At 41.5% G+C, this 27,004-nt stretch overlaps 1 protein-coding gene and 1 non-coding gene across 2 annotated transcripts in view; one reads left to right on the plus strand and one right to left on the minus strand.

The window, feature by feature from the left end:
* N (neurogenic locus Notch protein) overlaps nt 1-27,004 on the plus strand; it is a 150,214-nt gene that overhangs the window by 112,516 nt on the left and 10,694 nt on the right. The gene's annotated exons all lie outside the window — the stretch shown is intronic.
* Nucleotides 13,704-13,775, minus strand: Trnae-uuc (transfer RNA glutamic acid (anticodon UUC)). The gene has a single exon. It is a non-coding gene; the product is annotated as a tRNA-Glu (tRNA).

A 27,004-nucleotide genomic window follows, 5' to 3' on the forward strand; every position in this document is an offset into this window, starting at 1 on the left:
GCGCGGATAAGCACGATACGCGGGATCGTGTGGCGTGGAGCTACTTGCTGGGATCAAACGATGATCTCGTTGACTATGATCGTGGAACAGGGACTCGTTAAAGCCCCTCGATCGGCTTGAAGATGTTTCGAGCCTTTCATCAGGCGGGGAGGAGCTGCGAGTTCCCCTGGCTCGTTCTCTGATGACCTGTTACGCAAAAACATCTTCCGCGGTGGTCGGCTTGGTTTGTTTGTCCCTCGGTCAATTTTCTTCTTATGTGGATTTTGAAGAGCGTGGGACTGGAGGATGAAATCGAGGGGGTGCTGGGAGTTACAGAGGAGTTTATGAACTTGGTGTTACGATTGGTAACTTGCTAGCTTGGTTAAGTGCACTAAATCTGCTGAGGCCTTTTATTTCTTCGAAATGGCGAGAGTAGTGTAAAAGGGTTTGGTAAAAGAGCTTGAAATGTTTAGGGGATAATTAGTGGTTTATGTTAAGTGGGTGGCGGAGGAGTGGATAAGAAGTTTGAGAATTTGAAAGTTTAAATATTGAAAAATTTGAAAGTTTGAACACTTTATCAATGAGTATCTCAGAATTTCCTTCAATTGAAAAGTAATTTCGTAAAAGCGTTCTTTCTTCCTCACACGAAAAAAGCTGTTCATAATTGAGCCATAGTTCTCATACTTTCACTCCTACTTCTATGTCATTGTGCTACAGTTTCATCATCGCAAGAAGGGCATTATTTTTCCTTCAATGGAACCAGTACAACGTTAACAAATATTTCAATCATTCGTATCATTCTACTGTTTTATGTGAAGCGAGAAGCCAAGCGCAGAAAGGAGCTATTAAACTCACGCAGAGAATTTCCAGCTATGGAAAACAAAGTTTGCTCGTCGATGGTACAGTGCCTCGGCTAAATGCCAAGGACGGTTTAAGTTTCTCCTACATTTCACACAGCTTCCTGTTCTGTGGCCGAGAACAACGAAATGTCACGTTTCCTAAGCTAATTCTTAGCACATGAGATAACTGTACGTTCTACTTTATATATTATTCTAGATTACTAACGAAATTGTCTTTTTCTCTGTTACAGGTAAGTCTTTTTAAGGTAGAGGTTGAGTCTGGTGCTTCTTCGTCAAGGTCAGGTATACCTAAATATTTAATAAATAATTCTAATTATGAAGTAGTTAAATAACAACAGTAGAAAATGTCCAATTCCTTGACGTAAACGTAATGAATTTCAAGAAATAATACGAATTTAGTTTCACTGTAATCGAGAAATCTTCTACTCCCATGTAACGCTAATCTCAAAATCCGTCTGTCAATCGTCAGAATGTTTCCGCGAGTAACATAGACAGCATCGTTAACTTCGCGTTGACCCGAGAGTGCACGCCCAATGCAGCGTTTAATGCATCTGATAGAGGCGTCATTTTCATTCTGTCAAGTTAACGGGAGATGCTAAAAATTAAATTGCATCACCTTTGTGCCTCCACCTTGCTTCTGAGATATAGAATGAAACTTGAATTAGCAAAGTAGATTCGAAGATTTTCTATAATTCTTCGAAATGAATATCTAAAGTATTTCCTACTTCATTAAAAAATTGAAATACGAAATTTAATTCTGGGAAAATCCTATCCACTTTAAATTTTCAATTCTTTCTTCCGATATTTCTTCTTAGCATCCTTCATTTACATTCGAAAGTGATTAAATTAATTTTTGAAAGAAATGTCAACATGATAAATTCTCAGTGGAAGCACATACCACACTTATAAATTAATCCTACTTGATCTGTGTCTCTTTATAGTTTATATTTTCACTGAAAAAAAATGTTATTCGAACCAGTGACATCAATTTAATAACATCTCCTCGTTACGCTTGCACGTAATCGATTACAAAACCGGTTTTTCAACAAGTTACCAAAATAGCCTCATAAATTAGAAGTGAGTCGCGAGACTGGAGGAGAAAAAGACGAAAAGGCAATCGGAGCGGCAAAATCGAAGGGAAACGCGTTTGAAACGGCATCGGTTTAATGCAAAAGTCACGTCGAAGGCCTCCCTTTCCACCTTTTTTTGCGTAACCTCGACGCTGACAAAAATTAGTCGCCGCCCAAGCGTTGAAGTCTCCATACGTTCGACGTGTTTCACGCGTAAACACAATTCTGCTTCTTCGTTTCACTTTTTTATCTTGCGGTAATCTCGATAAGAAAAAGTGGAGCAGTCTGATGAATGTCTTCATAATCGATCGAACGATCGAAAGGGGGAATTCGAACAATTCATAATGATTCAGTCAGTAGTTATGAAAGTCGTCTGAGTGAAGAATCAGGAAGATCGAGTTTCACTTATTTTATGTTATGTCCACCAAAGAATGTAAATATTTTCGATTGGAAATCAGTTCTCCTTTATGGTAAAATTCAATAACTTTTTAACGTTAATTAATACTTAATTTTTTTTTTTAAATTCAGTGATTTCTAAATGTTTGGGAATTGAAGAAAATTGAGAATCTGTACAGTTAATAGAATTTTCAGAATTCCATAGAAGTTATTAATTGCACGCGGATAAATGGTAACTCACTTAACGTGGATCGAATTATCCCCGAGAAAGTCTGACTTGATAACGCATGCATAATCGCGCCTTTCTATCAGACTCTTAATTTCTCGCGTCGTTCCCGACAATCTTGGTGTGAAATATATCGCTGGATTCACTTGAGAAATGATTTCTGTCGCGAAACTTGTTGGTCGTGTCGGAGACTTCATTCCTAAGCGTTTGGAAAGAAAATCTAGCGAATTCCGCGGAAGAACTTATGGAATGCTAGAAAGCTTCCATATAAAACAATCTTTTTTTTTATAAAATATTGAACCTTCTGCTAAGGCGCCACAATTTAAATCATTCTTCTAAATTTTATTTAGATATTCAAGAAACTAGAAAATACTACTGGGAAGAGTAACTATGTACCTTTTAAATTATTTTAATGATATTCTTAACGAATTGAGTATTTATAAAAATTAGAATGAGAGGTTCCTAGGAGCCCTAACAAAAATTCGAATATAAAGCGACAGCCTCCCCCTAGCCCAATTAAATACGAGAAACAATTAAACCGCACGCCAGTGGCCAAGGAACGCAGGGAGCAAAATGTTGGCAGAAATTCGGGTCTCTAGGGAAAAACAGCGAACGGAAGCGGCCTTCGTTCGACTCGGGCGTCTCGTTTTTCAGCCAGCCGATGCTCCGCTCGTCCTCGTTTCATCGCCGCGATTATGATGCAAAGGAGCGTGTCAGAACGCAGTCACGGAGAGCGAGTAAATCAACTTTAACCACCTTTTGCCCTCGATCTGACTTCGTAATCGGCAGCCTGGACCGAGCCGACGCGTCGGCCAATTATACGCGACAGACCTCTAGCCCCGTGGCACGAATACAACCCGTGGCTGGTTTAAATTGCGACTGGCCGTGGGCCCGTACGCACGCGCGGTTAATTAATTCAAACGACCCCGCGCGTTTTATCGACCGATCGGCTAAGCTCGAGATCGAATATTAAACGGAGGTTAATAACCACTCGCTGATGGATATTGAGAATCAATTAAACGGGGAGCGTTCGCGAGGCGATTTATGAGACGATTTACTGCAGCGATGAACACTGATCGCGAGGATTGCATAAGCATTAATGGAATAGGGCTTCCCTTTGGCTACTTTTTGAGGGTGGAAAATTATGGTCTCTTGTCAACCTACATTTCCTCAGCACAGTGTCCAATGTGAGGGTATGTACACAGTTCAGGGTGAGACTATCGTGAGTTGCTTTCGAGAATACTTTCAGATAAGGAATTCATCTTGGATAGGACTCTTGGTTGCTCTCAGTGCAGGGTCTGATAGTGAAACACTTACTCGATTTTTTCAAGAACACTAAGGACAGTATGCGATCAGATACGTGAACAGACAATTCTTCGAACCACCTTCTCATGGCGCATAAATAGGATCTACTACTTATCCAAAATGGAATGAAATGAAATATCGATCCCTTAATCCAGGAAACATAGCTAACGGTAACTCCAGCAAGGGGTCCCTGAAAAAGATGATGCGTGTTTGATTCGTCGATAGGATCGCGGGGGCAGCCAATTATCAGTGGCTGTTCGAGAACACCTCGGCTGGTGTCAGCGTGGCGTGTGTTGATTAAACTTGGGATTCCGATCTAATTGGATTAGGCTGCGCCTCGCTCCTTCGTTTTCCATTCGTCATCGTGCCACCGTCCCTCTTCCCCTGTTGCCTTTCCGTTACTCTTTCCCTCTGGCCTCGCATTCAGCCTGCGTTTCGACTCGAACAACTCGGTTGTCCGCCAGTCCATGGACTCTCGTTGCCTTTCAGTGGGCATCAAAGAGCAACGTTCAATAGCTACTCCAAACGAGTGCTCCTGACGCGTCGCTAAAGCCCTTGGCACCTTCGCTTCCTACTGTTAACGAGAATCCTTGATTTTCATCCACCTGCTGAGGCCTGTCTCGTTGATGGCGGATCTGAGCGGCTGGGCTTCCTCTGAAAAATTCTGACGCTTCGATCTTTTCGAGTGGGAAGAGTTTAATCGGGCCTTGGTGCTTTGATTGCGGTAGGATTGAGGTGGTAACGCCACTGTGTGCTTTTCTGTAGTTTTGTGGTGCTTGTGATGGGAACTGAGAGGTGAGAAATATAAGAATCTGTAGATAGGAAGAGAGTTATAGTCATAGATGATATCTGTACACATAGAGTCTTAATCTACTTGGTAGCAAGTTCACATCGACAATTTTAATTTCCATCGCCTTCAGTTTGAATATCAACTTCATCCAAGGTATCACTCTAATGACAAAGTATTCGGCGTCGACACACACAGCTTCCACTCGCCTCGAGTTTCAAGCTTTCAAATACGTCCAGGCTTAGTTAAGAGCCACGCAGATGGAGCAGATAGTCCTTTTAGTCTGCCCGACACGTTAAAAGAATCAAAACGATTCGTTCAGTCGATGATTTGTTGCTGACGGCACGGACAGGTCCAGTTTAACTTGGACCCTCGACTCCTCTCTACTTTAGTTCAAATCATCGCGATTATGAATCACTCGGTCCTCTGAATCTTTATGCTCATTTTTCTTTCGTCACATTAACCTCCTGAATATACTACTATAGTGTCACTTGTATGATATTACATAGAAAAATCACTCGCTACTATTTTATTCCAAAAATGATTCATAATAGTAAATATCTACTTACTTAAAAAATTCAGACTTCCTCAATCTATCAATATGTATAAATTTCATTAATATTTTTCGAATTTGTTATGATTACTAGAATTCCATCGCATCAGATACAGATAAAGTATCATTATCAGAGCAAATCGACGCAAGAATGTTGAAAGAAACGCTGTTGGGATCAATTCGAGGTCGACTCAGTTCGCTGACGGAACTCTAAGCGTTATTAGACGTCACCTAGAGACTGAATTTACTACGTATTGAGTTAATTGCTGCTATTTTGCAACATGTCCTGTTGCGTGTGGCGAGCGACTGAAATCTCTTTGCTATTTATAAAACCGTGGGGCGCATTATCTTAGATCTCGCGGTGTAATGTAATTACCAGGGAACTGGCCCGCCTTGGAAAGCGTGCGACGAATTAATGGCTAGGTTAGGCTGATTAATTCTCGACCACTGGTCACACGTGGTCCGAGTCAAAAGGCAGTCCTGTTTCTTTGTGCTTTCGAAAATGTTTTATGATGGTGTACCGTATTAACTGCGGTGTACTAGATAATTAGAGTTTTCCTGATTCGTTTAGATTGCAATGGGGATATATACCTCTGTGTGGTTGAAATTAATTGCGAAATAAGTTGGCAATACCAGCAATGAAATCTGCGAGGCTATAGGTTTAGACCACAAAAGTCTATCACTGTAATAAGTGTATCGGCGTAACTCTGCGATGCTGGACCGAATTTTCTTTTAATTGACATGATGGAGTACAGTGATTAACATTGCAACGAGAACCAATTCTGTTTATCGCGAATTCCTTGGTAATGAGAAACTCCTTGTCGAATCTTCCTCATTCATAACTCATTCGCGAGAGAATAAAGATCCTATGTCATTATGGAGTAATCAGTAACATCGAGACCCAATCAGGGAACAGTTAATACCCTTCCATGTAGATGTAGTTAGCTCAGGCTTCGGAGTCTTCACGGCTTTCTCTTGTTAAGGAAGAATGGTAGAATTCAAAATTCAACTTATGTTAATCATATTAAAATAAATAGCTATAGGATTCTAAAAATTAAGAAATTCGAGTATCTATCTTAGATAAGTATTAAATAATTATTTAAACATTGAGTTATTGAAATACTTGAAAGTTTGAAATTTTCAATATTTATGTATCTGAAAATTTGAAAATTTAAATATTGGCATAGGCAATTCAAAATTGTAGGACTTAAATGAATATTTCAAGTATTTAAAATTCTAAATACTTAAGTACCTGAAAATTTCAATTTTAAATATTTGAAGATTTGAATCTCGACGTATCTCAAAATTGTAGTACTCAGATGGATAGGTATTTGAAGCATTCGAAGGTTTAAACCGCCTTCCTCCCTCCTCCCCTGAAATCCCCAAGAAAGTCCAATTATCATTAAGCGCAACAGTCATCATCCGGTTCCAATCGCGATGGGACAGTCGCCGGTCGATCGTCGGCCACGCGCGGTCAATCGAGATTCCAGGTGGAGCGGAAAAAAGATGTAGGAACGAACCGTTAGCCCAGGAAGGAGCAAGAGGTCTCTGAGCGCGGAGAAACAGCACGCCTCCGGGGCCACTCTCGTATAGAGGTTACGAAGCGCAAGACTGCCGCGGATGCAGCCAGCCTTTCCGAGTGCATTGCGCGCGCGAGCCTCGATATCTTCGCGACCACACCCACCGTCTCTCGGTCCCTTTCGAGCTGGAGAGAGGAAACGGTCTCCGAGGAGAAACGGCTCGCCTGGGTTCTCAGGTATCGCCGACGCGACGGTAGATCGCCGCATTTGCATCCACGCTTACTCCACTTGCGCTCCAATACGCTCGTCACGGAGATAGGGAATCAGGCGGAAAAATGCGCCCGCCGCTCTGACTGCGCGAGTTTCTTCGAATACTTTCTGGGGGAAACGTTGCTCGTCGAGAGGAAGAGTGTTCATTCTCTTTCGTTGAGAGCGCGAGCTGGGAGTTTTTTGGTGAAAGGTGTCTCATTGAGGTGAGAGATGGAAGTTCGTTTTGTCTTTTGTGAAATGGGGATTTAGGAAATTGGTTGAGGAGTTTAGGAATTGTAGAAATTAGATACTTTGATGAATAGAGGGTTTGAAATTTTGAAGACCTTTTCTTCAGAAAAAATTATAGCCCTGAGGGCGAAGATAGGTGTTCATATAGGGAAAAGAGTTGTCCTATGCAGGCGTTGAAATCTCCAGAGTCTTCCTACAATTGAAATATTTTTCTTTTGATTTGGAATCTACTATAGGCATTCTGTACTTCTTCTAGTATATAACTTTAAGAATCTTCACATAAATGAATCGAAACAAAAATTCTCCTTGTGCAGGCATTGAAGTCTCCAAACGAACAAACTTTCCCAATTACAAAGTTCTATCTATTATATCTTGCCAGATACAGATTGCCCTCCAATGGGAAACATTTCCAGAAGAATCTATCTTTTCGATCCTTAAACGTTTCTTCGGCCCTTCGAGAAGTCGATGTCCGCCATAATGCAACCATAATGCCAGTGGAGTTTACAGAGCATAGTCGCTGGTAGAGCACAGAAAACACTTTGCCCGCGCTTGGACGTCGGGCAGCGTTTAATGTAAGGCCGGGAACTCATTACTTTCTTCGTTCGCGGATACCGTGCAATTCCAGCTTGCATCCACAAACCGGATATTGATCGTAAACGAGCGAGATACTGTAACTTCCAAAGAAAATTATCGGCTTTCCCTCGAATGGGACGAAAAACGAGTGCATTTAATACTGCGCTGAGCATCGTAAAATGCGCTACAAGAAAGAAGTGCTCGAAAATTGAAATTACAGAAATTTGTCATGCTTTCCTGGAAGTTCTAGGATTTTTGTAGATATAATACCTACTCTAGTAGAAAAAGCATAGATCTGTTTCTTTCGGTGAAAGATTGCGAGAATAACAGTATCTTCCATATTTTACAAAAACGTTTGTTAGAGATTCATCACAGGTCGGTTCTAGCTTTTTGCAAAATTAGATAAGGTACATTATATAATTTTATATTCGAATAAATTCTCGAAAAATTCCAACCGTGTCGTATTTCTTCGGATCAAGCTTCAGATGGTCTCAGACCAGTAGCTGAGACACAATCTCTTCAACCGAAACACTCGTTCCGCGTCATTCCTCGCGAATTATGTCCTCGAAGAAACCAAAAACGAAGATTCTTCGGAAGGCACGGTTACGCCATTAACCAGCTCGGCGCGCGCGGAACGATAAATCGCGATGCGAACCAAAGGACGAGGACGTATGAATTTTGCAACGACCGCGCCACCATAAATCCTGGTGAGAAAAACACGCCCATCTTTCTTCATTATGAGAGGATAAGGAGTATCCTGGCTGCAGATAACGTTGATCCTGCGGAACTCCTCTTCCTCCCCACCATTATCGCCGAGAGACGATTACATGGCATTGGCATCTCGACGAGCCTCTCTAAAATGTTTCATTCGAAAGGCTCTACGCTTGTAAAACAACGATGAATACGCAATCGCGTTTTCCGTGGCAACCTAACTGCGATGTGCCCCCGTTATCAGGCCGTTTGCCACATTTTCCACGAGCCATTGCACGCTCTAAGTGCAGTTACTGTGGATACGTTTCGTGGCGAACTGATGTTCTGACTGTGTTTCGACTATTGTCTCGCTTGTACGATAAATAGTTTGACAGTAGTAGGTACATATTAGCAGATACATATTAGTAGATACATATTCGTCAGAATGTTTGCAGCCTTAAGCCTTGTTGAGATTAGTCAAGTTACTTGAATTGAAGTGATTTGGGGTAATTGGACCAATCTGAACGTGTTGTTTTAGGTGACTTGAAACATCCCTTAAAGATTCTACTTTGTCTAAGCACGTTCAGATTAGTCTAGCTACTTGAGTTCAAGTAACTTGACTAATCTGAACAAGGCTTTACAGTAATGGTAAAGTTTAAAGAAATTCTATTGTCTCCTGACCAATTTTTCAGTAATCGAAGATTTTTTTCAATGAAGAACTTTTGGAAATTCGTTTAAAGTATGTAATCAGAGGTTTAATTGAGTTGAAGCATTGTCAAATTTGTATTGCTTCGAGCAGAGATCGATTTTCCTAGGGAATTGTTGAGTAGTGCCTGGGATTGCTCGTTTACGCGGCTCAGTCCCATGGACTTAGTTTCACGGCTGATTTACCGCGTCGACTTCTTGGTAATTGTTCGGGGCGTGGCGGGCCGTGTGTTACCAGCATCGCGGCGATCTCCCACGCGTGAACGCTGGTGACTTATCGATGTATATCTGCTAGATTCGATCGGGGATGGTGGCGCACACGGGGCTTAATTTCAATGATCAGAGAGTCACGCTTGCGATTGAGTCACCTAGGAACAGGAACGTTTTGGCAGCTCCAGAGTATTATACTTACTTGCGTTATAACTGTTTTGCCATTACTTACTCTTGTTCGTCATGATATTTTTATTGTGAGATTTTTATGTTGCCTCTTAAAATTAGTAAGAAATAGTAGAGAAGAAATAGTGTGAAAGTAAACTGTCTAGACTGATGCAATAACGAGGAACATTTTTTTGCCTCTTGTTGCGTGTAACTAAAGAACTATGCCATTTAAGGCGTGTATGCATTTGAACTTTTCATTGCTTTGTGTATAGATCCTATTTTCTAAAAGTGTTCTGTGTTTTTTCTTATGTTTTATACGAGTGACGACAAAATGTTGCTTGATGTAACTTCAGTGTAGACATAACTTTAGTTTGGTTATCTTGGTTTTAGTAATACTCGTTAGACAAAATTTCTAAGTGAAAATTTTAAAAATTCGACACCAACTATTGCAGAATATATTGCACATAATATTTCAATTGTATCTAGGAGATGCCAGTATATATTACAGGAATGATTGTTAGTGGAAGCTACAAGGGTTGTTAGAAGTACTTTCAAGGAAGAACTTAGGAGCAAAAATGGACTTACAAACGACGCGTCGACAACTGAAATTAACTCTGTGGGTACACGAGCGTCTTCATTATTACGAAGCGAACTGTGCGTTCAATTTACAAGGTGATCATCGATCATCATTTTCAGATTGTTTGTTCTAACGAGCGTCTTGACATTAGCCCATCTCTCGCGATGAATATTTTTTATTGCTGTCTGGATTATCGATCATATATCGCCTTGACCGAGCTCTGATACATGACTCGAAAATTGCTGACTAAATTATAAAGATTACTATGAGATTTACGATTTGAACGAAAATTATTGATGTTGAGGTTCATTCATCTTTGAGGAGAGCTAATTTCTGTATAAATTTTACAAATTTCCTTACTTCAATTTTCTATTTCGGACCATAGGTACATAGAATGTTCGACAAGTGGTGTAAGAAATTTTAAAAGGAGATTCTACACATTAAAATAAGATAAAAATCAAGAATGATTAAATTACATTTGGAACTTCGTTTAAAAATTATTAATTCTATTAAATACGTCTACAATTCGCTTGAAATGTGTCTGACACGGAACTTATTCTACTTATTTTTCTGTGCCTGACTCGGGACTTATTTTACTGAATTTTGTATGTCTGTCACAGGAGTTATTCTACTAAATTTTCTGTGTCTGATTAAGGGCTTATTCTACTTACTTTTCTATGCCTGACTCGAGACTCTCTCTACTTACTTTGCTGTGTTTGACTTTAGGCTTATTCTACTGACCTCTTTCTGTCTGGCTCAGAATTTATTCTACTAACTTTTCTCTGTCTGACTTGCGATTTATTCTTCTACCAATGTATATTAGTTAATTTAAACCCAGAGAAATTAGTAGAATAATGAATGAATCAGCCCTTAAAATTTCTCATGCTTATTCTCGAAAGCCTTGTACAATACTTCAATTTTATTATCATTGAACTATATATCGTAAATCCTTGGAACCTGAAAAGAAGTTCATCATAGACCCAACTTTCATTTAAGCTTCAAAATGGTACAAATTGCTCCACTCCAAAAATTCTCAAACTCCAAATATACCCCTTCTCCACTTCAACCTTCCAGCATCAATTCCATCTCCACAATTTCTCCAACACTTACCACCTACCTCTCAGCCCCCCAGAGCAAGTGCATTCCCCAATCGTGGACACTCGAAACCCCACAATTTCCTCGGCACTCTTCAGTCCCTAGGTCCTGTCGTCGATCGTAAACAAGCGCAATTGATTACGCGCGTAAAACAACAATAATCGCCATATATTCGATGGTGTTCCCTCGGTATGCCTTTAATTGCCGACTGTAATTCCGTTCAAAGAGCCGCGTGGTAGGCGAGAAGAGGGACGCAGAGTCGCCCACTCCCACACACCCACCGAAACGATCCCGAGCCGAGGAAAAAGAAAGCAGGGGGATACACGACGATTGCATAACGCCTATCCGTATTTCTCATGGATACCCATAACCCGTGCGCGGGTTCGGTTGCTTTCGCCCCGTTCCACACTCCCGGACACGCGGAGCGCGAGAGGATCCCTCTCCTTCTCGCCGAGCGATCGCCTCGCCGCGTCTCGCTCCCTCTGGAAGGGGCCGTATCGTTGGAACAGAACGGTTACACATATGCGAGAGATCCCCACACGTCTGGGCCGCCGCGCCACACCCAGGTCACAACACCACCGGTGGAAAGAATTTTTCCTCTGATACGCTATCTCCTCGGCTGCTCGCGACCGCCGTCTTGTCGGCGTCTCTCGTGTTCCCGCCGATCGATGGAAATCTGCGAATTTCTCCTGCGAGAGACTATGTGGAACGTACCGAGAGAATTTATTTAACTTTTTTTACCTGGCCTGGTGATATGAATATTAGAGTTTTTAACGCTGGGGACTGGGGGAGGGTGTGTCTGCGCATTTTAGGTGAAATCGGTTCCCAGGGAGGAGCTGAGAGTACGTTGAGGAGGGAATGGTGGGTTGAGAGGAGGTGGGTTTGAATTAGGTTTGAGTTGAGTTTATGGTGGGTTTGAGGTTGGTTGTTAGTGGTGTGCGGAGAGGTTTTAGTGCTGCGAACGGAGGAAGGGATTTGTTCATGTTTGTGTACTCTCACATTAAAGAATCCCTCTAGTCATTTCAGAAGCTATCAATTAATTATACATAACATTCTCAACGGTTATCACCGTTTATGAGCCATTTTAATTTGAATATTAATTGTTTCTTGGCAAAGATATTGAAATTCCTGTTTTACTTCCTGAATTGATCAATAATTAATTATACACTTATCAAAGGGAACTAGATATACCTCGCGTCTTAAAGGCACGTGCAAGGTAATCATCAGAAGAAGTTGTTGCCAGGCGATTCTAATTTTGTCGTATCTCATGCTTTATTTAACTTCTTACATTAATACTCTTTTTGTGATCGGGTGTGTAGCCTGATCTGGACAGGTCTGCAGTTATTTCTGTAATCTGCAGGTCTTCAGACAACTTTCCTTAATTGTAATTTCATATTTTTTTAAGGACTTCTCGTCTTTCCAGTAATTAATTTTAATTACCTTATATCTCAAAATAGTTCGGATGAAATACAAAAAAAAAAAGAATAATAGAAAAAACTGTGACTGCAATCATGTATAAACTTTTCCTATAATTTTTCGCTTCGAAAAATCTGAAATCTGAAGGGCTAAATTCTTCATTTTCGTCTCATTCTGAGGTCCACTAATCATTTCCAAATTCTCTCTCAATAATCACAGTTCCACGCATGTTTATTTCTGTATCTCATCAGATGCTCCCACATTTCCAACGCACAACCAGCATCCACTTCTCTCCCAAAGTCAGCCACCGACTTTATTCTTAATCGTCTCTTCTGTCGATCCCAGTCGATCCTGCTTCATCTCGTTCGTGACGGGAAAAGGCAGACTGGTGCTCTCGTAGCCGGTTCGTCGGCTTCCCCAGCTAAAGGGATGCCAGGTTTTAATGAATATTACGTACTCACGCGATACCCAGCGCCGAGGGAATCGCTTCCGATCGGTCGCGTTTGAACGAGATCCCAGTCGAACAGTGGCGATAATTCATCGTTAGCTGTGGCATCCGCTCGAGCGGAGGCCGAAAACGACGCGTCTGCACGGAATATGTCGCGATCGGGCTTTCTTTTTCTCCTTTTCGCCTTGGAGGAGCTTCTTCGCTCTGCGACGTGGCTTAATTGGAGGCAAAAGTCGCCGTTTTATTCTGTTTCAAGGCGAAGTCGCAGCCCAGGGGTCCCTTTGGCAAAATTTGCTCTTGAAAGCTCGTAAATTGCGCGAGTGATGAATTGCTCATAGTTGTGAGGAGGTAGTGAGCGGAGAATTTTGAGGAGTGAGGTGAATATAGATGGTGGCAGAATGGTGCTTCTGAAGGGAGATGGATGATGTGTTATTTGGTGAGTTTTCTGAATTTTAAGAGATAGAGTTATATAATATGTGTAGGAAGGTATATAAAAGAGGGAAAAAATAAATTATAAGTTCGTAATCAAAATGGGTAATTATTAAAAAAGTAATGTATACGAGTATAATGAATGAAATTCGATGAAAAAAATAATATTGTGGTTAAAAATCTAGTAGAAAAAAAAGTTTCCGGTACCGGGAATCGAACCCGAGCCTCCTGGGTGAAAGCCAGGTATCCTAGCCACTAGACCATACCGGAGATTGAAGAAGTAGTGTCTCCAATAGCGTGTTCAATCCAGTTGAAGTTGAGTATCATTTAATATTCATTTATAATATAAAATTAACATATGTTTAATTTTTTTGTAAATTAAAAATTGATCATAATGAAATTGTTTCTTACTCGACTTTAAATGGCATTTCTTCTCAATGAATTAAAAAAGAAGGAAATTAGAAAAACTTACTTTTTAAAATTTTATATTTATTATTTTCAATTTTTAAGGTTCAATACTCCAACAAAATTAAAATCTTAGGTTTACCATTAGTTTCACTTTTTCAATCTTATAAATTACAAACTACTTCCACTTAACATACAAAATATATTAAATGTCCAAATCATGTTAGAATCTGTTTATTTAACAAAATATCCAATAAATATGTATCATCGAACATATTTACCTTGGATATACCCTAGGATTCATAATCAGAGAATTGAAAAATATCCCTAGTCACCTCTTCAAGGCACTCATTCAGCCCAGCCTTCACCAAAAATCGCGTATCACTGAAAAAACACTCTTCAATCGATCCACAAGATCCTCAAGATCTCAAGTGGACAGTGCAAAGCAAAGACCTAGAAGAGTTCCACATACAGGGTGACCAGTTTAACCAACGCTTAGAAGGTTCCCAGTTAAACTGATCACCCTGTATAAACGAATGACCAAAGATCTCAATTATTAAATAGAGATTTGAACAAAAGGGTTCAATTGTGAGGACTATTTTCAGAACCTTGTTAAAATTTTGTTTCTGTGATCAGTGTAACTCGGAATTCTCTAACGAGTGTTGGCAGCCTTGCAATGCTACAGCATTTACAGTAAATGCTTCCAGTTAAACTGATTATAGTGTATTAAACGGCTGAGCAAAGATCTCAAACGAAAAACCAGTCTCTGAGCTTGGACTCAGGGCTCGTGGATTCTCGCTGCATTAGGAAGCATTCGTCAGACTCTAAAACGAAACGCGTTGCACGGTATCGTAACTCGAACGATGATACGCCTACCGTATACTTCGGTCTTGCAAGCGTTTCGAACTGGAATCGAGTCGGCAGTAATCGTAAAATCGCGGAGTGGATCGCGGACTTCTGGGGAAGATTCCGGTTGCAGGTTACGGGGATGCCCAGCATGCCGAGATAATTAGTTCGTCCGTGAAAAATCGCCTACAATTTGCATAATCGAGTAGGATTACGCAAATGCTGCCTTGAGACCGCGATTGGTCGTACTTTGCCAGCGATATTAGATTAATTCATTCGCGAGGTTCTGCGTATTAAAATAGAATCTACGGGCTAGGGAATTTGTGGTAATTTTGTATTACATTTTAGATGAGTCCAATAGCAACAGCGTTTAGTTAGCGAATTTTTGTGTAATTATTGTTGGATGCTGTCTGCGCAAATAATCAGTTCGTTTCGTGGAGCTGTATGGGTGCATTGACCTTTCACATGCTGTGTAGTTTCGCGAACGGAGTATTATCTCGAGGGGCCTCATTTTTCGAAAATTTTCATCAGCTCTACCCATCAATCGAACATTCAGCACGATCTCAAACGAGTTCGTTACCTCGAACGGGTGCAATGAGACGGAGGAAGGCAATTTGAACGGTACAAGTTTAAGGTCGATTACACGCCAATGGATGCCAAGGGGGCAAAGTTCGTAGCCACCTCGCGAAATGTTTCGTTATTCGTGTGCGTCTTAAGGGTGTTGCAATTTCCATCGATTTCGAATAACGGGATAATTCTTACGTGAATTTTAACGCTTTTGTTACACCTGTAATAACGCGCAGATAACCTGTCTTTTTCGTTCAACGTGGAATGACCGATTTGGTGTTCAAGTATGGTGCACCTGCTGATTCTACTACCATATAGGGGATTGGGAAGAGTTTCAGTCGAATCTCTGTGTAACTACTCATAATCGTTAACGATCTAAAAATGTGTGATATGTATTATCTTAATTAAAATTGTAGAATTTTTCATAAATAGAACCATAAAAGAAAATTTTTCCAAGTAGATGTGAAATTTTTAACATGAGCTGCAAATTCAATTCGTCGACATTTTATTCAGGTTTTTATCTTTCAAAATTAACAGCAGAAAATTCTTAAAGAAAATAATTAGGTACGTGAATTTAAACACCTAATGTATCGATTTCTCTTATCAAAGGACAAGATCAGGATCGATAAAAAATTCACCAGCCACAGTGTTAGAATAACTGATATTTCTCCTAAAGTCTTGCCTCTCATTTGTGGCAGTCGTGTCGAATCGGGTCTCATCAACGCCGACACCGACTCTAATCAGAGTTAAACGAACCGAGAAACATTTTCTAAGACCGAGATACAAAGTGACCCAGTATCGACCTCGAACGATTCATGTTCATTCGGCTCGCCTTCTCCTCAAGCCACGCAAAAAACGACTGGGTGTGATAATGAACAGCTTTCAGGGATTTCAACATGTTAATTTACTCTGTGTTGATAGAAGATTAGACGTGCTCGAAATTGCAGCAATTTTAGTGACCTACATAGAATCTCTTATTAAAAAATACTCGAAGTTTATTCCCATGCTACGTTCACTAGAATCTCTATTTTATTTTATTAGCAATAATTGCAAACTTCACTCGTAGCTGTAAAAATTACTAACTTAGTAAAAATATCATCAGATAGTTAACTGTCCCCAGGTACTAACATTTCTTCAGATTTGTCTTCGATATTCCAGACATATTTAAATTACATAAAAAGCCTATCTCAAACCAGACTACTTACAAATCGATAACTCACAGTACTACCAACGACAAGCCTACATCAACCTCCCAAAGAAAGCTGTTCGACACCAAGCAATTAGCCTCTCGATCGTCTGTAGAGATTTGCATAATAAGATCGCAATCGTGACACCTCGAATGATGAACAGTTCAGGGACGATTTTCTTCCCGCCGCAGCTAGCTGGAAAAATGGCAGTGGGATTCAGACGACAGTCGCAAGGTTTTCTTCGGGCAGCGTCCTTTCCAGTCACGCAACGGGTCTGGCCAATTACGAGTGATTAATCAAGAGGTCGAGGGAAAAAACGCAGGCCGAGGAACTCGTCCTCATATTGCGAACCACCGCCTTGGGAATCGCGAACCAGACCAGTCGAGTTTATTTCACTTCGCGACCAGTTCTCGGCCTTATTCAGAGTTTCAGGAAGCTATGACGTGTATCGGAGATAGAAACTGGAGGAGGGACAGAACTATTTCCATTTCGGGGTAGTGGATAGAGATGATCAGGATTTGGATAGTGGAAGAAGCTTACATAGAGAAAGAGAGAATACAGGGTGATCAGTTTATATGGTAACTTTTCGAGTGTTGGCAGCATTTATTCTAAAAGCTATTAGAGGGTTTCCAGTTAAACTGATCACCCTGTATATGGGAAGTATTATTGAATGGGGATTTGAAAATAGTCTTCAGTTGTGAAGACTATTTTCAGAACTTTTCAGAATTTAATTTTTAGAAGTATAAAATTGAGGTATTCATACCTCAGCCAAAGACCACAAGGTAAAATTTATTATCTCAATGAGATAAAATCACTAAATATCCTATTCTCTTGAAAACCAAGAACACAACTCATCCTTCATCCCTACTGTAACAGAATCCTCAAACCTCCAAGCACCAACATCTCCAAAACTAAAAATACCTTCCCCATGCCATTGCCCTCGCAACCAGACGCATCAAAACCAAAACCAGAAACCCAGAGGGTCAGAACCGCAGGACATCGTTTCCTCCGACCGCGTCCCTTCGATCCTCCGCGACCTCCAATATCTCACGTCAAACCTCTAATTCCTCCGATTCGTTTCGACAAGTGCCTCGTCCCCAGGCTCGCGACTCCATCCGCCGATAAATTTCCCATAAAGTGGAAGCGGCGTCGAAAGCCACGGGACGCCGGTTGCCTACCCGAGGCGCCTGGGCCCGCGATCGACCGCGCATGCGCGCCTAGGAAATCTCGGGAACGCTGCCCAGGGGCCTGGCAAAATTCAGCCTGCGTTGCGCGCGTACCAGCGACTCGGGGGAATTCCAGCGGCGCTCCGCGGGCGCAGAAACGCAATCGAGTTTACGAGCGGCGCGTCTAGCTTCCGGAATTTTTCTATTCCTTCCGGGGGGGCGAGTCGAACCTCTCCCTGGGTGTTTACAGTTAGACAGCGCGATGTACACGACGAGGCGGGGTCTGCTTGGCAGTCGAAGCGATGGCCCAGAGTTTTCTGATTCCGCGTGATTTTTCCGCGGTCGAAGGCGCGGCTCGGATTTTCGACGCGGCGCTTTCGACATGCTCGCGTGCAATTAGCTATTTATTCGACCGTTATCTCCGCGACCGACGCTCGTATTAAGCTTACACAAATCCCCGCGTAAATTCTCCTCCCCTGGTCCCTCCTCGCCAGAGACACGGAGGGTCTACTGTTGAACGTCTAAGAGGATTTACAGTTATCTGGCCAGATATATGGCAGCCTTGCCGGTTTTTATGGGAAAAGAGAGGCGTGGGTAATGCCGTCATTTTTGTGCGCGCTGGTGTGATGGCTCGAATGAGCTGCAGGAAGGATTTAGTTCGGGGAAAAATGCTGCTGGGGTTTCTTGGGTGATGCTGAGGCACAGTGGTTGTTGAGAGAATGGTCGAAGCCTGGCTGAGGGGACTAATGTTGGAGAAAGATGTCTTGAAAGCACTGTCATGTGGGATTGGAACATTATGGAGTAAACACTGCAGACACTAAGCACTTTTCTAATGAAATATATTAGCTTGTATACTTAATACTAGTATTTAGTTGCAGTTCAACTTTGGATCAGTATCCTATCGCAATTTCGTTACACTGATTAACCATCAAATGACGAATAGTTTTAGCTTTAGTAACTTCGTTGGACCCAACATCCGCCAGGCGAAGGTTGACCCTAGGACGACACCCTGGGATCGCTGGTGACCCAGCACAATTTTAAACTCGAAGACCTATTTAGCATACACTTTGAAGTAACTTAAAAATTTCTTTTAAACTCTCTTTTCTTAAGATGCTCAAAGGAATAGAAAATAAATTCTTCAAAATAATCAATATTTTACATATTAAAATTTCTTTTCCAATCGCTTGCGACTCCACTATGTTACTTACGCCGAAAAATACAAGCATGTGGTCCTAGGGTTAAAAAAACAATACTAAGAATGATTAAAACCTGGTTAATCGAGGGTCTGCGCTTATATCAACCTGTCACTTACACCTCCAAATTACGAATATTTAAGTGCCTCTCAGAATCCCTAATAACGCAAGGAGGACTTAAAAAGCGAGGTTCAGGTATTTTCCGCGTCGCATACTTGGGTGTTAATGCCTCGCCCGAGGACAGGCTCCCCAAAACGATAATAATCATGGCTTCTTAAGACATCACAGGCCCACGATAATTACCGCCATTACGCAGCGGCAGTTTGCGCATAACCGGAATTTATTCAGCGCGTTACGCGGCTTTTTTTCGGCTAACGAACTCCCGCGTCTGCTGCGGCGACGCGGAGGAACGATGGTAACGAGAGAGGGGCCTTATTCCGCGATGCCCCCTCGTTCCCGCGACGAACGGGCCCCGTGATGAGGCCCTCTTTTTCATTCGATTCAGTAAATAACGCGGACCAGCCGGTGGCAATTCGACTTTTTGGTTCTCGACTCGTCATTACGACGTTGCAGCGCGTTAGCTGTCATCAGGCGGAAAAGATGGAGGATCGAAGGGGATTGCTGAGGAAGAATCTTGCTTACTCAGGTAGCCACCTCGATGTCTCGCGACCGTTAATCGCGAAAAACGTGTGCATCCGAGCACAGGTGCCGCCGAGGCTCGCCTTCGTCCTCTTCCGCGCTGGCCGACCTTTGACCTCGGGGCCACCAGCGTTCTGGGTCCTCGATCGCTTGAAATACTCGTACCAGGATTCTTGCTGGTGTTATGGGTGATTTAGTTAGCCCTGGGAATCTGGGTTACATGTTGAAGGGTTTTGGTTTCTTAGAATTTTGAAAAATAATAGGTTTCTGGTTACTTTGAGATTTATTACAATTAGAGACTGTTTGAGTCATTCTTGCTAGATTATTTCGCAGCCAGTTCGTTTGGAGGGTATTCTCTGGCCCTCGTACAGGAATCAGTTTGTTCAAGAGGGAGAAAGCCTGCACAGAATTAAGGAATATCATAAGACAAGCGCAATTTCACGGTCGTAGCGGATTTCTTTAAAGAAATCGCCAACATTACGATGTGGTCGCGGAATCCTTTGAGGATCCTACGTGATCCTCGAGTAAAGGGATCCATGGGCCTTGTATCGATCGCCGATCGAGAGAAGGGTTTCGTTTACGTGAATCGAGAAACGGTCAGGTCGTTTGTACTGGCTTACAGCACTGGTAACTGATGACGGCTTCATTAGGCGTATTTAGCTGATATCGGCCCACTCCATGTCGTTTCGTGTGGCTCGGGACAGCCTTCGAAACTGGCTTTAATGGTGAAAAAAATAACTGTCTCGTGAGATTCATGTAGTTATACATTTGATCAGAGATTGGGAATAAAAATTTTGACGTACGTGTTTCAGAGAATTTATCTGAGATGTAAATTATTGAGTTTTACTTTTTTCATGTAGATAAGTGTATTTTAAGTTCGATTTTGAGTGAAAAGGTGAGATACAATTCTGTGAATTTGTGATGTATAGAGATATCTAACTATGCACAGAAAAAAAATGAATGCAAAATTAGTCTCCTCTTTGACTGGCTCATCACAGTCCAATAATATTCATCTCTTTTTCCTGTAATATCTCTTTTAGTAGTGAGACTTTATCTTCGAATACTAGTTGTATCAGTCTATTACTGCGTACGCTCGTTCACTTCCTCACCCATTCACCCACCCACTCACATGAAAAATCGTTTTCCATTTAGCTTCTCATTGAAGCTATCTAGTGTTTACTGATTTAAATACCCATTCACCTCAAAATATCCAAGATTTTCAGTTCTTCCAAAATCTACTCCTAATCGCAAATATCTGAAACGAAATTCAGCAAAGTTCAGCGGCGCCCTTTCAACAGGAAAATGCTTATCGTCCACGTCACGAGTCAACGATAATTCATTTTAATTCGTTGCATCAGTTGAATCTTAAGCGGCACCTTTGAGTCGCCTCTTCTGCTCCTCTAATCATCATAATCACCCGATACCTGCTGGTACATATTCAACGTGACTCGGAGCACGCTCTGCATGTAGGAAGTGTACGACGAGCTGGCTCATTTAAATTAGAAAACCAATATCTCGTTACAGAGTCGCGGTTCTATTTCGCGGCGCGCTATATTCGATGCGAAAGTACCAGCAGCGTAGGATGGCAACGTACTCGCGATGGGTGGCGACGATGTTGATTAACAATGTGCACGATGCACTCTGCTGCTCTACGCATAAATTACGTCCCACGTGGAATTCACTGTGGATCGTGGGCGAGCACGAGGAAGCTGAACTAATTCCGTGACACGGAGAACTAGTTCCGGTGAATGCTTTCCTGTGTTTCCATTTATGATGGAAATTTAACACTGTTTCGAGATGCTTGAGTCTTATATCGAGGGAATTTTTTGTCAGAATTTGGAGGTTCAACTCATTTCACTTAGATCATAGAAAATTGTTAAAGCTAGAGATTGAGACATTGAAGATTAGAACATTATTACAATTGAAGAATTACCTAAATTAGTTAATTAATATAGTACAGGATTCTAGAAAAAGGGGGGTCTAAAATTTCAGAGACCTCTAGGTCACAGTTTAATTTACTTTTATTTAATATTGTATGTATTAGTTTACTACTCTCAGGAGCTTTCTAAGCCTTCAAGATTCCAGTTTCTTTTTTGTAACAGTAACACCCTATGCAAAGCTACAAAATCAAATACAAAATTCCTCGTAAAATGAAATATTAAAATATTTAAAAAAATCTCTTCTAATAATACTGTAACTCAGAGCCAGCGTAACCCAAGTCCATTTTATTCAACATGAAATTTTTTACAGAACCTTATTGCCTTCTCTTCAATTTAGCTAAGTTACATTGCAAGTGAAGGAAATTTAATAGTACAAACTACCTCGAACGCTATGTTAATTAATTAGGTAATCGCATTTGTTTTTCGGCTCTCCTGAAAAATAACAAAAAAATACTTGGGTGACTCTGACTATGAGGTACAGAATGCCCACCAAAAAGGAAGAAGCTTAGGGAGTCATCAGTGTCCTCCACTTCGGGAGCAAGCGTTGGTCGCGGCTGAACGCGTTCATTTCCCCAGCATCGCGAATCAGCTCGAAACACACCCTGCGCTCACGTTTCGCCACGTAAGAGCCGCATATACACGTGCTCGCGCTCGTTAGTCTCGAATCGAATATACGTAGAATCGTCGGGCGCAAAAACGATAGAAAAGGACGAGGACAGGTGAGAGGCTGGCTCGCGAGGCAGAAGAAGGAACGGAGGAGAGCGGATCCGCGAGCTGTGCGCGCGCTAGCTTTCGCATAGTTTATCAATGCGCGTAGGCTGCATCGGGAACACTGGCGAAGGCAATAGATTACAATTATCCGAACACGCCTGGCCATACGTGGGAGTTGGCAACGCAGACACGATCAACGACCACCGTTGGATCGAATTCTCGCCTGCGAGACTATGGCCTCTTGCTTTTTATCAGGGCTTCAATGTAAGATAGAGTGGAGTTCCTTTTTTACTTCCTTCTTCTGTTTTTTGACTCGCGATAAGCATCAGATATGCCTTGCGCCGAGATACAGAACAAGGTACTGTTCTGCCACTGTAGTTTAGAGTTCATAAATAGTACAATAATATATGTACATAAAATTTCGCTTATCTATCTCGGCAAAACACTTTGCAATTAAATCTCCTATCTGAGTCTATTATTTCAAAGATTCTTTACTATCTTGTATAGTATTTCATGATAGATACTTTATAATTCAACAGCTTCCAATTAGTGTGTAACAGTGGACAACAGTTCAAAAATGCTGGTCAACTAAAATCCACCATCCGTAATAAAGGAAACCCAAGTAGCTGAAATGAAGCATAGATAAAAGCAACCTTCCACAAAACCAAGTATAAAATACAAAGCTCCAAAGAATGAACCAGAGTTGAAAATAGTCTTCACAGCTTCTGGCGTTAAAGAACAGTGCCCACTATTCATCACAGTCATTCTCAGTTACGCAGGAGGGACGACAGAGGGTCTCAGAAACGTGGGTTCAAAGGTGGTCGTCTTTACGTCCTGGAATCGATGGACTCACATCGCCAGCGGGCGAGTGAAACGCGCGGTAACATTCCAACGAGTCAACCATCGAACGGAAAACTGCTAATTCCTAGGCAGTTGCGATGCAGAGCCGTCCTCCCATAATTCTTTTGCATTGTTCCGCAATCTCGGGTACCGTTAACTCGGTGCCGCAGTTCGATTTCTGCCTGATTCGTTTCCGCAATACGGAAACGATCCCAGGACGAGGACTAGGCGAGCCGTGGTAGCGCTCCAGCTCGGTCATCATCCTCATCATCGTTCAGCCACACGTGATCGAGCGCACCGTGCTCTCCTACGCAGGTCCGCTGAAACGAATCACTGGCGGCAGTCATTGTTCGATCATGGGGACTGACCTAGGTCTTCGTATTGATTGCGGGACCAAGATCGAAACTATTTGACCCTACGTGATTATTTAGATTTGCGTCTTCCTTCGAACCTCGCTATCACTGTGATGATGATAATGGTAGATAGAGTAGGTATACTTTGGGAGAAGTTATTTCCTTGATGCTACAAGACCTAGTGACATACAGTGGTTCCTTAGGTTCTTGGTTCTGAGTATTGGAAGAAGATTATTCAATATATTTTGAAAATTAATTGCTCTGAAACAAATTGTTTTGAGTACATCGTCGAAGATTCTTTTTGCACTGGCAAGAGGAATTGATTTAAGGAAACAAGCGGTTCAAATATTCCGAAAAAGACAGCAAAGAGGCAAGGCGTCAGCGTAAAACCGAGAACGAGTTCGAAACGAAGCGTGGCGCGTAAAATCGTCGAAGGTGCAAGTTTCACCATTCGTTCGTGATGGAAGCTATGCCTGCATCTGCCCCTCCTGATTGCATCTGACTCGGGTTACCTCGTAAATTCTGCGGCTTAAGGAGCCATGGTTAAAGTTTGCCAATAATTCAGTCTTCTCGACGAGACTTTTATACTATCTTCCGTTACATTCTTCCACTTCTGCATATCCTGAAGTCTATTCGTTTTTTATGGCGTCTTCAATGTCGAGCTTCGAAAAATTGGAAAGGGAAAATAAAGTTGAAAAAACATGAAGACGCATTCAAATTTCCAATACACGTGAAAGTAGAAAGTCTCATTTTCTCTCATTTTTAAAAGATAAATATTATTCTAGTAGTATAAAATAAAAAATACAATATTAGATTTTAATTCCTCCGATTTCTCTTCAGCGAAACACTATCATGTATCGTGTATCCAATTACAGCGTATTCAGTTCGAGACTTCGCTAAAAAATAGGCGAAAGGGAGTCGAAAATTGATTGACGAACTGACAAGCAAACATTAGCCAGCGGAACCGTGTGGTCCGTGACGTTCATCGCAGGATGCACACGTCTTTTAAGGATAATACCAGCTGTCGTGCTATTCCGGATGCGCAATCTGGGTGCATTTCTAGGCGACGTTGAAAGAAGGGTGTTTTATTTAAAAAGGGGGGGTCTGTTTTCTGTCTTAAAAACAGGTTCCAGATGTTCCCAAAGTGGAAGCCCAGAAAGTCTCAGATCAGCAATTAAATCCTTTAGGATTGATTGCTGCTTTCTCGTTCTGAAGCGCTCTCTTGATCGTTTTATAACAGCTTACTGTTACCACGATGGTTTCCCACCAAAAATTTTGTGGATCTTTTTTTAACCATAAAATTAAAGTAAATTGCAATTTTTAGAGTAGAATACTTGGATTAGGGTTGAAGAAATGAACAGTGACTTCAATCTTAAGCGAAGCTATTTTTTGTTATATTTCTGATATCATTTTACAGTGTTTCTGCTATTCAAATCAAGAAATAGAGAAATGTGATCCATTTAGAGAAACAATGGAAGATTTCGTTGATAAAAAATTGTTCGCTGCCTGTATGGAGAAGAGAAATGGTCATTTGTCAAGGAGATCATTTTGTCAGGCAATTTTTCAATTTCTGCCCGTTTATGGGCTGGTATGAAAATCGCGACCGGAGACAATAGCGTGTTAACTCAACGTTGAAAAATGTTTCTGCCTTCAACACCGCCTCCGGTCCCGAAGACGTCTTTAATAATTCAAACGCTACGTGTTTCTGCGGTCGTATTCGTATGCAAATATGGTGGACGGCCCTCTGGCATCGATAGAACCAACGAACGACCTCGCGAATCGTTTAGCAAGACCAGTGCAGAGCCTTTTTCCTTTGAAGGGAAAGAATTGCTCAGATAGTGCAACAAATTTCAATATAAATCAATATAAATCCTGTATCCACGCTAGATTCATTTATAATCTATTGAAAGTTAAAAATTCGAAGATACTTTAGCTAAAAATTTTGAAGTCTCTTACCTGCATTCATTAACACACAATATCTTTAAGAAAATTTGAAAAATAATTCATTTGTTGTGTTTCATATTCTTAAAAAAAATTACAACTATTATTGTATCAATTTAATATTGAATTAGTGACATTAGTAGAGTTTCTACTATAAAAATAAAAAGAATCTCGGATTTCCTCGTAGAACAAAAATCAGTGCACGTTCTTTAACGATTCATGATGTTCATAAATTCGTTGTGTACGGGGCCCTTAAGATTCGAGAGGAAGCGATTGCGACCCGCCGCCAGCTTGTACGTGCATTCACAAGTGAATTAGCTGCATCATTGTCTGAATGGGAAAAGAGACAGAGACATATTAAGTGAATGTAAATTCAGTAAAAATCCACGCGTCATCCGGCTGACGGTCATTGATATCTCCTAGGGTAGATAAACCATCAATCCTATTGCAATGTCTCTGAAAAAGAAAATCAATTTCTCAGATTTACGCTCCTATATTATAAAACTAAGATATAAATACCTTGAATACACATCTAATACTTTGAATTGCGCAATATTTTGACCAATCTAATCTTCTCAGTAATGAAATAAAGATAGTAGGTTCATGATCAACAAACCATTCGCGGTTCCATAGACAGTGGAACCTTTATAACGCGGAAGGCCAAGCACCCAATGGATAACTTTCTCTCATTGAGAAGACCTCCATATACGGGCAAGGAATCTCTCTATATAGTGCTCCTTACGGTCCATTACTACATTCCCTGGCGTATTTTTCTAAATTAGTTTTCCTCCAATTAAGCCAGCTCCATTTCGGGCTGAGTCAACGAGCTACGCGAAATTAGCGGAAGTCGCTCGAATTTTCCAAACCCAATTATTCCATTAGGAAACCCTCTCAGGCTCGTGTCACGATTCGCATTTGCCCATATATGATCAGAAACTGTATTGAATTATGGGATTACTTTCCTTTCAACACTGTTTGAATCTTTGAAATATTCCTCGTCACTTCATCCTGTAAATCAGATATTTTAAACAAGAACTGGAACAACATTCTCCGAATATTTCTCATGCTGCACCCAGTAACATCGAGTCGACTTCCCCTGTGCAAGGCTTCGCAAAACATGCTCGCCGATCAGCCCACCTGGCCCAGCAATCTCGTCGAACTCGGATAGTCATCCGTAGGCTTTAATTACTTCCGATAATTGGTGCGATTATCGTCGTCTGCGATTCACTCCTTCAGCTTGTTCGACGCGGATAAGAACGCGGAAGGAAAAAAGCGCAAAGAGCCGATCGATCAAAGATGCAATTAGCAGCGGTCCAGGTCCCTCTGGACCAGTTTCGGCCCTCCCTTCTCCTCCCTCGTGACGGTGTCTAATTATGGCTAATTACTGTGGCTACATCGCTGACAACTTTATTTGGCTCACCGAGAATGTTCGTCATTTTCCGTGGCGCTGTTAAAAGAACCAATCTTAAACTGGGCGACAATGATTGGGCCCTGATCGGGCCCCTCTTAGTCCCGTTAGACCTTTGAACTGGTCCAATCGATCGGAGCTTCTTCGTTGCTTCTTAATTTCGGCTAATTGTCCTGAACTGTTGCAAAAAGTATACCCTTGAGGAAGAAGCTGAAGCGATGCTCTGTAGAGTAACAAATAGGCGGTGCAGGGTCCCATTCCGGTTTGCTCGCGTTAAAAGGATGCACTAAGTTGCAGTGTATG

Source organism: Calliopsis andreniformis, chromosome 4 (assembly GCF_051401765.1).
Source record: "Calliopsis andreniformis isolate RMS-2024a chromosome 4, iyCalAndr_principal, whole genome shotgun sequence".
Lineage (NCBI taxonomy): Eukaryota > Metazoa > Arthropoda > Insecta > Hymenoptera > Andrenidae > Calliopsis > Calliopsis andreniformis.